This window comes from Heterodontus francisci, chromosome 8, assembly GCF_036365525.1.
Source record: "Heterodontus francisci isolate sHetFra1 chromosome 8, sHetFra1.hap1, whole genome shotgun sequence".
NCBI lineage: Eukaryota > Metazoa > Chordata > Chondrichthyes > Heterodontiformes > Heterodontidae > Heterodontus > Heterodontus francisci.
Genome location: NC_090378.1, coordinates 5,612,781 through 5,627,165, shown reverse-complemented (window position 1 = coordinate 5,627,165; position 14,385 = coordinate 5,612,781). Strand labels below are relative to the sequence as shown.

The following is a 14,385-nucleotide window of genomic DNA, read 5'->3' as shown; positions in this document are numbered from 1 at the left end:
CTCCCAATTATATGATCACCCCGCCTCTAAACCCGATGAGGGGGGAGAGTATAAAATTCCCTCCCATTAACTCTGCTTCTCTCTCCACAGATGCTTCCAGACCTGTTGAGTGTTTCCAGCACTTTCTGTATTTATTTCAGATTTCCAGCATCCACAGTTAGCAGAGAGGTCAAGGACCGGGGGGGCGGGGGGTGGGGGGGGGGAGCAGAGATTTAAAGTAATTGGTGGAAAGATTAGAGGGAGATTGAGGAGAAATGTTTTCACCCAGAGGGTGTTTGGGAATCTGGGACTCAATGCCTGAAAGGGTGGTAGAGGCAGAAACACTCATCGTGTTTAGAAAAAACACAAGGATATGCACTTGGAGTGCTGTAACCAACAGGGCTGTGGACCAAGAGCAGGAAACTGAGATTAGACTGGACAGCTGATTTTTGGCTGGCACAGACACAATGGGCTGAATGGCCTCTTTCAATGCTGTAAATCCTTCTATGTTCTAAGTTTTGTTTTTGCGTTGCGCAGGTTAGGGTTGCATTGCCTTGAATATAGAAGATTAAATGTTGATTTAATTGAGTTGTTTAAGATGATTAAAGGATTCGATAGGGTCAATAAAGAGAAACTATTTCCTTTGGTGGGGAGGAGTCCAGAACAAGGGGGCAGAACCTTAAAATTAGAGCCAAGCTGTTCAGGGGTGATGTCAGGAAGCATTTCTTCACACAGAGGGGAGTGGAACTCTGGAACTCTCTCCCCCCAAAAAGCTGCTGAGGCTGGGAGTAAATTGAAAACTTCAAAACTAAGATTGATAGATTTTTCTTGGGTAAGGGGATTCAGCGTTATGGAACCTAGGCAGGTAGATAGAGTTAAGCTACAGATCAGCCACAATCAATTTGAATGGCGGTACAGGCTTGAGGGGCTGAATGGCCCACACCTAGTGGTGTTGCTGGAAGGCAGAATGTTGGCCAGGCCTCTGAATGATTGCTGAGCTCTTCTATAACATTCACCTGAACAGGTAGCTGGAAGCAGGGTTTGTAGCAATCCCAGCTTCTCCAGTCTCTCCACGTCACTGAAGTCCCTCATCCCTGGAACCATTCCAGTAAATCTCCTCCGCACCCTCTCCAAGGTCTTGACATCCTTCCTAAAGTGTGGTGCCCAGAATAACTGTACACTTCTTAACAAAATTTCCATTGGTGAAGAACGCCTCACCCTATCGTGTGGAGGAATGTAGGACTGAAATAGTCCCTCAGAAATGATGGGATATGGAACAATAAAACCACTCAGTCTTTCCAACGTAATTTAAGGCAAAATAAATTGTGAATGTTGTTTACAGAACCAGTTAGCCCAGCTGATTTAATAGCCTGTGGTCTTGGCCCCCTTATTAATCTTTCTCAGAAAGAAAATCATATATAAAATTGGATCAAGAATCAATATTGTGATGGATTGTTCTAGGCACGTCTGATTATGATGTCATTTCCACTGAGTCATACTTTTTAACCCACTCCTTCACACGCTCACAAAACACAAAAGCAGAGCAGCGAATGTCCAACAACACATTTCGGATGCCTCGTCACGATGGTTGAATCATTTTTTTTCTCGACTAAAGTGTACAATTTTACTGAAGGTGCAGCCACAGAGAGACCTGCAAGTCCACGTACACATACCTTTGAAGGTGCAAGACTAGTTCATCAGGCTGTTTAAAAGTAAAAGCTTATAGGTTCCTGAGCTTTAGAAATGGAGGCAGAGTAGATAAGCAAGAAAGTTACCTTTATAAATCGCTGATTAGAGCCCGGCTGGAGGATTGTGTCCAATTCTGGGGACTACACTTTAGGAAGGAAATCAAGGCCTTGAAGAGGGTGCGGAGGAGATTTACTGGAATGGTTCCAGGATGAAGGACTTCAGTGACGTGGAGAGACTGGAGAAGCTGGGATTGTTCTCCTTAGAGCAGAGAAGGTTAAGAGGAGATTTAATAGAGGTGTTTAAAATTATGAAAGAAAGACTTACATTTATATAGCACCTTTACAGCCAATGAACTACTTTTTGAAGTGTAGTCTCTGTTGTAATATAGGAAAACGCAGCAGCCAATTTGTGCACAGCAAGTTCCCACAAACAGTTATATGAAAATAACCAGATAATCTGTTTCATTTTGGTTGGAGGATCAATGTCACCGGACGCAGAGGAGGACTCCACTGCTCTCCTTTGAATAGTGCAATGGAAACTTTTACATCCACTTGAGATGGTGCCTTTAGTACCTTTAACATCGTAAGTCAAGTCACTTCACAGGAGCAATTATAAAACGACATTTGACATGAGTAACATAAGGCGATATTAGGACAGGTGAGCAAAAGCTAGGTCAAAGAGGTTAGTTTTAAAGAGTGTCTTAAAGGAGGAGAGAGAGGTAGAAAGGCAGAGAGGTTTGGGGAGGGAATTCCAGAGCTTAGGCTGCCAATGGGGGAGTGATGGAAATTGGGGATGCTCCAGAGGCCAGAATTGGAGGAATGCAGAGATCCCACAGGGTTACAGGGCTGTAGGAAGTTACAGAGACAGGGAGGGACGAGAATATGGAGGGATATCAACTCAAGTGTGAGAACTTAGAGCTTGAGTGAAAGAAGATTGTTCAACTGCGTGGGCATCACGCCTAAGACCAAGGCTGTGCCTACTGCCATCCAAAGTCCACAAGAGCAGTTTATTTATTTATTTAGAGATACAGCACTGAAACAGGCCCTTCGGCCCACCAAGTCTGTGTCGACCATCAACCACTCATTTTATACTAATCCTACACTAATCCCATATTCCTACCACATCCCACCTTCCCTATATTCCCCTACCACCTACCTATATTAGGGGCAATTTACAATGGCCAAGTTACCTATCAACCTGCAAGTCTTTGGCTGTGGGAGGAAATCGGAGCACCCGGCGAAAACCCACGCGGTCACAGGGAGAACTTGCAAACTCCGCACAGGCAGTACCCAGTTTCTGGCTGGTGTCACTGCCCAGTGATCAGAAAGTAAGAGGCCTGGCTGATATTGTTCCTTGTTTCCTGAGACCAGGTTGAGGTTGATTGTTGTACCCCAACAGACAGCCCTGGGCAGATCAGGGATTGAACCAGGAACGTTCTCACTTATACCCCATCACGCCCTGTGCTCTCTGACCTATATTGACCCCAGAACCAAATTCTCATCCTTGTTTTCAAATCTCTCCATGGCCTTGTCCCTCCCTATCTCTGTAACATCCTATCTCCCTCTGAGACCATAGAAACATAGAATGGTTACAGCACAGAAGGAGGCCATTCAGCCTGTCGTGTCCGTGCTGGCTCTCTGCAAGTCGTGAATCTTCTCTGCACCCTCTGTAAAGTGTTGTGCCCAGAACTGGACTCAATACTCCAGTTGAGGCTGAAACAGTGTTGTATCCAGGTTATCATAACATCTTTGCTTCTGTACTCTATGCCCCTATTTATAAAGCCCAGGATCCCGTGTGCTTTATAAATCGCTTTCTCTGTTCTTCCAGTTTTGGCCTCTTGTACGTCACCGATTTCCATTGCTCCACCATTGGTAGCAGCGCCTGGGCCCTTAGCTCTGGAATTCCCTCACTAAAGCTCTCCACCTCTCCACCTCTTTCTTCTTTAAGAAGTTAATTAAAGCCTGCTCTTCCTGTCTAATATCTCCTTTTGTGTTTTGGTGTCAAATTTTATCTGAATATGCTCATGTGAAACACCTCGGGACATCTAATGACATTAAAGGTGCTATATGAATGCAAGTTGTTGTTATCTTGGAATCTCACCCTTTCCCTCAACACCCGTACATCGTCTGCTTTAAGGAGTCTTTCAGTCCTTACCCGAACTTCAAGCTGCTTTCAAAATGAAGTGACTCAACAGTTCTCACAGATCACAGCTCCAAAAATATATCATTCCCAGGGGATGTTAAGGTGCCAGTGACAGAATCACATCCTTCTTGGCGGAACATAGGATTATTGATTTATGCAAATAAGCAGAACAGGCACGGTGGTTCATTTAATCAGTACTGTGCCTCACAAATGGTTTAACAATAGGTTCATTAATATAGTTGCTGTGACTACGTCAATGTATGTGAAGGAAGGAATACAGTGGCAGCAATCAGGAATGAGAAAGAGCCTGGACTGAATGTCCATTTTGTGCTCATTGAGGTTAATGATGAACTGTTGAGAAATGGGCAATGTCAATATCACAGGCTCCTGGGCCAGATAAAGGAGAGATCAGTGACAGTGGATATTAATCCGTCAGCATATCTGACAACAACAAAAACTTTCCTTTGTAGAGGGCCTTTAAAGTGGTGAAACATCCCAAGTTAGTGCTCTGCGCATTATCAGAGAAAAATTTGACACTGAGCTTAGTAGGGAGATATTGGGAAAGGTTGGCCAAAGGGGTAGGAACAGGAGGAGGCCATTCAGCCCTTCGACTCGGTTCTGTTATTCAATGAGATCATGGCTGATCTGCAACCTAAAGCCAATTACCCACCTTTGTTCCATATCCCTTCATACCTTTGGTTGACAAAAATCTATCAATCTTAGATTTAAACTAACAATTTCTCTAGGATCAATTGCCATTTGCATGGGGTTGTTCCAAACTTCTACCATTTTTTGTGCGTAGAAGTGTTTCCTAATTGCACTCCTGAAAGATGCCCCCTAGTTCTGGACTCCCCAACCAGCGGAAATAATTTCTCTCTATCTACCCAATCTGCTCCTTTAATATCTTGAAAACGTCAATCAAATATGCCCTTAACCTTTTAAATTCCAGGGAATACGACCCTAGTTTGTGTAATCTCTCCTTGTAATTTAACCCTTGGAGTCCAGCTATCATTCTGGTAAATCTACACTGCACTCCCTCCAAAGTCAATATCTTGGGCTGCATTTTAAGGAGCCCTCGATGTCAGGATCCGTGGCGGGGTAGGGGGGGGCCCTGAAGATGCCCTTGAATGAGGCCCACCACGAACCTCAACGCCGGCAGGGCCTGGCCCGATCCTCCCGGCAGCAAGGCACCGCGGCAGTCTCCCTGCCGCTGGGTGACAGGACCAGAATTAACATATGCAAATTAATAAAATTAATAAATTACAATGCACCTACCTGGGATCTTATGGGCCCTCTGCGATCTTCAGAGTGGCGGCTGGTATTCCCGTGCCTTCAGACCCCCATCCGGGGAAATGAGGTGCAACACTGGTGGGGAGGTGAGAGGAGGTAAGTTTATCAGTGTGGGGGAACGGGGTTAAATTAACATCATGTGTGTCGGGAATGGTCGGGAATGCAGTTTAAACTTTGTGCAGTTTGCGGGGTTTGAAGGTCAGATGGTAAAGGTACGTGTTTTGGGGGAAGGGCAAATAATTAATTTACTTGTTAATTGGGGGTGGGGTGGGAGAGAGCCAAATAAATGTATTCATTTAATTTTATGCAGTGTATCTTTAAATATTTAAAAAAGCCAGCCGGTGGGGCAAACACCCTTTAAAAAGGGCATTAGCACCTGTGAACAGGCAGCTGACATCATTGCTGGGCAGGGACAGCCCTCCCCCTCCACGTGATCAGCAAGGGTGGGGTGGGGGGGGGGGGAGGCGCGACCCGCTCCAGCTATTTACATGAGCCGCTGAATTTGAGATCGCATGCGATAAGGGTACAACTGTAATCATGGGTGACTTTAATCTACATATAGATTGGTCAAACCAAATTAGCAATAATACTGTGGAGGAGGATTTCCAGGAGTGTGTACCTGGTGGTTTTTTAGACCAATACGTTGAGGAACCAACTGAAGAACAGGCTATCCTAGACTGGGTATTGTGCAATGAGAAAGGATTAATTAACAATCTTCTTGTTATTTCTTCCCTTGGGGAGCAGTGACCATAACATGATAGAATTCTCATTAATATAGATAGTAAAGTTGTTGAATCTGAAACTCAGCTCCTGAATCTAAATAAAGGAAACTACGAAGGTATGAGGCACGAGTTGGCTCTGGTAGATTGGGGAACTTTACTAAAAGGGTTGTCAGTGGATAGGCAATGGATAATATTTAAAGAATGTGTGCATGAATTACAACAATTATTCATTCCTGTCTGATGCAAAAATAAAACCGGAAAGGTGGCTCAACCATGGCTTACAAAAGAAATTAGGGATAGTATTATACCCAAAGAGGAAACATATAAAATTGCCAGAAAAAGCAGCAAGTCTGAGGATTGGGAACAGTTTAGAATTCAGCAAAGGAGGACAAAGGGATTGATTAAGAAGGGGAAAAAGAGTATGAGAGTAAACTTGCAGAGAACATAAAAACTGACTGTAAAAGCTTCTATAAATATGTGAAGAGAAAAAGATTCGTGAAGACAAATGTAGGTCCCTTGCAGTCTGAAACGGGGGAAATTATAATGGGGAACAAAGAAATGGCAGAACAATTAAACACATATTTTGGTTCTGTCTTCACAAAGGAGGACACAAATAACCTCCCAGAAATATTAGGGAACCAAAGGTCTAATGAGAGGGAGGAACTGAAGGAAATCAATATTAGTAAATAAATAGTGCTGGGAAATTAATGGGGTTAAAGGCTGACAAATCCCCAGGGCCTGATAATCTACATCCCAGAGGACTAAAGGAAGTGGCCCTGGAAATAGTGGATGTATTGGTGGTCATCTTCCAAAATTCTATAGACTCTGGAACAGTTCCTACAGATTGGAGGGAGGCAAATGTAACCCCACTATTTAACAAAAGAGGGAGAGGGGAGAGAAAAAACAGGGAACTACAGACCAGTTAGCCTTACATCAGTAGTGGGGAAAATGCTAGAGTCTATTTAGTTTAGTTTAGAGATACAGCACTGAAACAGGCCATTCGGCCCACCGTGTCCGTGCCGACCATCAACCACCCATTTATACTAATCCTACACTAATCCCATATTCCTACCACATCCCCACCTGTCCCTATATTTCCCTACCACCTACCTATACTAGGGGCAATTTATAATGGCCAATTTACCTACCAACCTGCAAGTCTTTTGGCAGGAAACCGGAGCACCCGGAGAAAACCCACGCAGACACAGGGAGAACTTGCAAACTCCACACAGGCAGTTCCCAGAATTGAACCCGGGTCGCTGGAGCTGTGAGGCTGCGGTGCTGACCACTGCGCCACTGTGCCGCCCTATTATAAAGGATGTGATAGCAGAACACCTGGAAAGCATAAACGGGATTGGGCAAAGTCAGCATGGGTTTAGAAAAGGGAAATCATGCTTAACAAATCTACTGGAGTTTTTTTGAGGATGTAACCAGTAGAATAGATAAGGGAGAACCAGTGGATGTGGTGTATTTGGATTTTCAGAAGACTTTTGATAAGGTCCCACATAAGAGGTTAGTGTGCAAAATTAAAGCACATGGGATTGGGGGTAATATACTGACATGGATTGAGAATTGGTTGACAGACAGGAAACAGAGAGTAGGAATAAATGTTTTTTTTTCCAGGTGGCAGGCAGTGACTAGTGGGGTACCGCAGGGATCAGTGCTTGGGTCCCAGCTATTTACAATATATATTAATGACTTGGGTGAGGGAACTAAATGTAACATTTCCAAGTTTACAGATGACACAAAGCTGGGGGGGAATGTGAGCTGTGAGGAGGATGCAAAGAGGCTGCAATGTGATTTGGACAAGTTGGGTGAGTGGGCAAATGCATGGCAGATGCAGCATAACGTGGATAAGTGTGAGGTTATCCACTTTAGTTGTAAAAACAGAAAGGCAGATTATTATCTGAATGGTGATAGATTGGGAAAGGGGGAGGTGCAACGAGACCAGGGTGTCCTTGTATACCAGTCGCTGAAAGCAAGCATTCAGGTGCAGCAAGCAGTTAGGAAGGTGAATGGTATGTTGGCCTTCATTGCAAGAGGATTTGAGTACAGGAGCAATGGTGTCTTACTGCAGTTGTACGGGGCCTTGGTGAGACCACATCTGGAGTATTGTGTGCAGTTTTGGTCTCCTTATCTGAGGAAGGATGTTCTTGCCATGGAGGGAGTGCAAAGAAGATTTACTAGGCTGATTCCTGGGATGGCAGGATTGACGTATGAGGAGAGATTGGGTCGACTAGGCCTATATTCACTAGAGTTTAGAAGAATGAGACGGGATCTCATAGAAACCTATAAAATTCTAACAGGACTAGACAGGCTAGATGCAGGGAGAATGTTCCTGATGACAGGGGAGTCCAGAACCAGGGGTCACAGTCTCAGGATACGGGGTATGCCATTTAGAACCGAGATGAGGAGAAATTTCTTCACTCAGAGGGTGGTGAACCTGTGGAATTCTCTACTACAGAAGGCAGTGGAGGCCAAGTCATTAAATATATTCAAGAAGGAGATAGATATATTTCTTAATGCCAAAGGGATCAAGGGATATGGGGAGAAAGTGGGAACAGGGTACTGAATTAGATGATCAGCCGTGATCTTTTTTGAATGGCGGAGCAGGCCCAAAGGGCCGAATGGCCTACTCCTTCGCCTGTTTTCTATGTTTCTATGACTCTTTGGTGTGTGGACTGTGCGGCTGGCCGCCATTTTTGAAAGCTTATAAAATCCAGCCCATCCTTCCTAATGTGTGGTTCCCAGAACTGCTCCCAGTAACTCCAGGTGTGGTCTAACCAGGCCTTTGTAAAGCTGAAGCATAACCTCTACCCCCTTGTATTCTAGTCTTCGTGATGTAAAGACCAGACTTTTTGATTATTTTCTGCACCTGTTCATGGCATTTTATTAATTTGTTTACCTGGACCCCCAAGTCTCTTTGAAGTGCCACTGTTTCTAGCTTTTCACTATTTAGAAAGTGCCCTGTTCAAATTTTTTTAGGACCAAAGTGAATGATTTCACACTTTCCTATATTGAAATCCATTTGCCACAGTTTCTCCTATTCACTTAATTTATTAATATCACTTTGTAATATTATGCCTCTATCTACATAAGATTGGGTGGCACAGTGGCGCAGTGATTAACACCGCAGCCTCACAGCTCCAGGGACCCGGGTTCAATTCTGGGTACTGCCTGTGTGGAGTTTGCAAGTTCTCCCTGTATGGGTTTCCGCCGGGTGCTCCGGTTTCCTCCCACAGCCAAAGACTTGCAGGTTGATAGGTAAATTGGCCATTATAAATTGCCCCTAGTGTAGGTAGGTGGTAGGAGAATGGTGGGAATGTGGTAGGGAATATGGGATTAATGTAGGATTAGTATAAATGGGTGGTTGTTGGTTGGCACAGACACGGTAGGCCGAAGGGCCTGTTTCAGTGCTGTATCTCTAAATAAAATAAGAAATAAGACTGGAGTAGGCAAGATAACCCTTTGAAGCCTGCTCCACCATTTAATATCAGGGCTAATCCTTGACCTCAACTCTTCTTTCCTGCCCAATCCCCATATTCCTTTATTCCCTTAGAGTCTATTGATAAACTTGGATCTGCCACTCCCTATCCCATTCTCTAAGTTGTTAATAATTATAATAAATAGTTGAGGCCCCAACACAGATCCTTGGAGGGCACCACTAGTCACATTCTGGCAGTTACAGTACCTGCCCATAATCCCTACTCTCTGTTAGATTTGTCAGGCATAGCCTACCTTTACAAATCCATAAAAACAGAAAATACTGGAAATACTCAGCATGTCTGGCAGCATCTGTGGAAAGAGAAACAGAAATAATGTTTGCTTCTCTCTCCACAGATGCCGCCAGACCTGTTGAGTATTTCCAGCACTTTCTGTTTTTATTTCAGATTTCCGGCATCCGCAGTATTTTGCTTTTACTTTGCAAATCCATGATGTTCACTCTGATCAGCTGAAAAGTTTTGAAGTGTTCAGTCACTCGATCCTTAATTATAGACTCTAGTGATTTCCAGATGTAAGGTGAACTGGTCTATAATTCACTGGTTTTTCTCTCTCACCTTTCTTAGATAGCGGAGTGACATGCACAATTTTCAAATCTAAAGGAACAGTTCCTGAATTGAGAGAACTTTGGAAGATTATAGTTAGGGCATCGGCTAGGTTCCCACCAACTGCCATTGGGAAAGAAACCATCTAATCCTCGGGATTTGTTACTCTTTGGTGCCATTAATCTTTAATTCCTGGAGACACAAGGCCAATCCTCAACTCCTAATGATACAGTGGCTGCAATCCCAGCCTTCAGTGCTGAAGGCTGCTCTGATATATTAGCAACCAGGTTCAGGAGGCATCAGGACTGAATAGTCGAGGCCAGGACAACCAAAGCACTGGAGGTCGCAAAGGGAAGACGAGTGGTTTGGCTTTATGGAAGGAGAAAAACATGTGAAATCGTCTTCATCCAAACTGAGTTCATGGCAAAATGTGAAGTAGCAATTCTGTAATTTGAGTATTTTGAGCTTTAAGGCTGTTTTCTCTAGGAAAGCGAAGGCTGAGGGGTGACCTGATGGAAATCTTTAAAAAATGAAAGGGTTTGATAGGGTAAATGTAGAGAAGATGTTTCCTCTTGTAGGGGAGACCTAGGGGTGATAGATATAAAATAGTCACTAATAAATCCTGTAGGGAATTCAGAAGAAACTTCTTTCCCCAGAGAGTGGTGAGAATGTGGAACTTACTACCACAGGGAGTGGTTGAGGTGAATAGTATTTCAAGGGAAGCTGGATAAATACATGAGGGAGAAAGGAATAGAAGATTATGCTGATAGGATGAGATGAAGAGAGATGGGAGGAGGCTTATGTGGAGCATATCCTGTGTTGGGACAAATGGCCTGTTAATGTCCTGTAAATTCTATGTAAATGGAGGTGCTAGTTCCAGCTTTAGGGGTGAACTTTGCTCTGTATTATAAATTCCAACTGACTGAATGACTGTGCATGACAGAGGGACCATTCTAACTAACACTTGACTTGCTTTAGTGTTGCAATGTTCCCTGATGAAGAAGTTAATATTGGATGTTTAACCACTAAACCACTGAAGCTGTTCACTTGTCTATCCTGCTTTCCATCAGCTCCATTCGTCCTGTTCATACATCTGCATTACATCAACGCTGGGTTTTGTACTTAGGCTCCGTGTCATGACTACTTTCAGGAGTAATGTTTGAGTGTTTGTTTTGAAGAGACAAGATGCTGCTGAAGAGTTGGGATGACTGTGATCATGAAGGAATCCTGGTTCAGTTGATAGCTTTTTTGCCGCTGAGCCTCTGACCAGATTAACTGGTTATTATCGCATTGCTGTTTGTGGGAGCTTGCTGTGCACATGTTGGGTGCCATGTTTCCTACATTACAACAGTGATTACTCTTTAAAAAGGTACTTGGACGGTTGTGAAGTACTTTGAAGTGTCCTGAGATTGTGAAAGCTGATGCTATTGGTGCATGCTGAGGCAGCGATGTCTTGCTGTGGGCGGAGGTGGGGATGGGAGTGATGAGTGGGGAGGAGCTGTCCTTGGGTTGAGATGTCCTTCTGCCATTTCAAAAAGATATTGAAGCTGAGATTGAGATCCGAAAGGCTGTTTTTTTAAAATAAACCAGTTAGTTTATTAATTCTTGTGCTGTGGGCATTGCTGGCACGGCCAGCATTTATTGCCCATTTATTGCCCATCCCTAATTGGGCCTTCTCCTTGAGCTGTTGCATAATCGCAGTTCAATACCCCTGAATGTCTTGTTTGACCAATTCAAAGAGCAGTTAGGAGTCACCGGCTGGGATTTTACAGCCTCCCCACCCCCCCACCCCCCGAGACAGGATTGGTGTTGGGGGAGGGGCATGGAGAATTCTGACAGGTGGCGAAGGGGGTGGTGGGGCAGAGGGCCCTTTGCCTCCCCATCGCTCAGCCATCTTCCCGGTGGCGGGATAGGTTGATGACGGCCTTCCCACCCAAAGGCAAATTGAGACCCTTATGTGGCCTATTAAGGGCCGCTTCCTGCCACCACTGGGATCGTACCAGTGGCAGGGGGGTCCTCCGCTGCGTGGGGAGGACACCTTGTAAAATGAGGTGCCCTCCCTGTTGGCTTGGGGGTGGGTCCCTCCTTCGTGGGCAATATGTGACCCACGGGGCCCCCACTGGGAACTTTACCCCCCGGGATCTCCCTCCTCCTGGACTGAACGACCACCCCAGCCCCCTCCCCGGGGCCTTCCGGACAGGCCCTTCTGACCCCCACCTCACCTACCTTTGGCCTGGGATTCCGGCACTGGGCCTGGGTCCGAGGCCTCTACAGTACCGGCAGTGGCCACAATACTGCTGAGCAGCCGGGCCTCTGATTGGCCGGCAGCTCTTGGAGGTGGGATCCCCATCCCTTTAAAGTCCCTACCTCCTAAAACTTTGACACAAAAATACTGGAGGATTGCTCCGGGGTTTCGGGATGAGGAGTGGGAAGAAAAGGTAGAGGCAGGGTTTCCCCACTTTTCGGCCCAGCACCGGGAGCCCTGCCTCCAGCCACCATGTTGAGCAGGTAAGGATGTCAGGTTTCCTTCCCTAAAGGACATTAATGAACCAGTTGTGTTTTTGCGAGAATCTGACAGCTTCATGATCACTTTTATTGATAGCAGATATTTTAAAACCTATTTTTTTTATTTTCACTCTGCCCTGGTGGGATTTGAACTCATGTTTTCTGGACTATGTGTTTACACCTCAGGATTACTAAGCCAGGAATTGATCCATTCCACTATGACAATGGCGAAGCTGGCTCCTGCTCTCCACACTGATAACTTCAAGCAGAGAGAGGATAGGGTTACCAACTATTTTGGACATATTTCTGGAGGTTTCATCACATGGGCGGCACGGTGGCGCAGTGGTTAGCACCGCAGCCTCACAGCTGCAGCGACCCGGGTTCAATTCTGGGTGCTGCCTGTGTGGAGTTTGCAAGTTCTCCCTGTGTCTGCGTGGGTTTTCTCCGGGTGCTCCGGTTTCCTCCCACATGCCAAAGACTTGCAGGTTGATAGGTTAATCGGCCATGATAAATTGCCCCTAGTATAGGTAGGTGGTAGGGAAATATAGGGACAGGTGAGGATGTGGTAGAAATATGGGATTAGTGTAGGATTAGTATAAATGGGTGGTTGATGGTCGGCACAGACTCGGTGGGCCGAAGGGCCTGTTTCAGTGCTGTATCTCTAAACTAAACTAAACTATGACCACTCACTGCAAACTTCCCCGCCCCCAAGCTCCTGTCATTGGCCAATTCTCCAGGCTACTCTGTCTTTCCACAGCCAATCAGAATGCAGACAGACACTTTGGTACCTGATTGGCTTAATCTTAACTGTCAGTCATCAGATACTTCTTTCCCTCAGCTCCAATATTTTTATAACTATTAAATGCGTTTTCAAAGAAAATGCCAAAAATGACCTTCCTCTGACCTTTCCCGCGGGTTTTTGCTCACAGCAGCATCCTAGGGGTTAATCTTTGATTCCTGGAGACACGAGGACAGTCTTGGAAAGTTGGCAACCCCTAAGTGAGGGTCCTTCTGAGGAGATTTCTGGCCAATGTTTGTCGTTATAGCTTGGGAGTAAACCCTGCCCCATTCGTTCAAAGAATTCTTTACTGCAGTTCTCAAACTTTGTCAAGAAGTTGAAAAGTTCTTCGGAAATCTCCTATCTGTTGATTTTAAATGCTGTTGGGCATTCTATGCAAAACAGGCTCCCAGATTTCAGACACATTGAATCTCAATCCATCCCAACTTCTCTTCAAGGCCTCTAGGCTCTAATAATCTTTCTGCCAATACCAGACCAATGTGTGAATACTTACTCAGATTTATTCACTTATAGTAATTCAGCCGCAAACAGATTGTTCAACTTCAATGTTCCACCTCTCAGAGATTGTCTATGACTGAATGGAAATCGCTCAACCAGCTTTTCTTTCATTGATTTACTTTTCTCTCCTGAAGGCCTTAGTTCATTCTCAGGCAGAGCCAAGTTCTCAAACACCTTGCTTCAGTAACCCTCTTTCAGAGAATCTTACAGCACAAAAGGAGGCCATTCGGCCCAAATTGCCTGTGCCGGGTCTTTGAAAGAGCTATCCAATTAGTCCCACTCTCCCCTGCTCTTTCCCCGTAGTCCTGCAAACATTTTCCCTTCAAATATTTATCCAATTCCCTTTTGAAAGATATTATTGAATCTGCTTCCACTGCCCTTTCAGGCAGCGCGTTCCAGATCACAACAACTCACGTAAAAAAACTTCCTAACCTCCCCAATTGGTTCTTTTGCCAATTTCCGTAAATCTGTGTCCTCTGGCTACAGACCCTCCTGCCACCAGAAATTGTTTCTTCAATCTATTCTATCAAGACTGTCATAATTTTAAACACCTCTATTAAATTTCCTCTTAACCTTCTCTGCTCTAAGGAGAACAATCCCAGCTTCTCCAGTCTCTCCACGTCACTGAAGTCCCTCATCCTGCTACCATTCTAGTAAATCACCTTTTCATATCTGAGCTTATCTATCCACTGCAAGTTAGGTGACCAAAGGCAGT

At 44.9% G+C, this 14,385-nt stretch overlaps 1 protein-coding gene across 6 annotated transcripts in view; it reads left to right on the top strand.

Moving 5' to 3' along the window:
* slc44a5b (solute carrier family 44 member 5b) overlaps positions 1–14,385 on the top strand; it is a 371,713-nt gene that overhangs the window by 272,808 nt on the left and 84,520 nt on the right. The window lies entirely within an intron of this gene.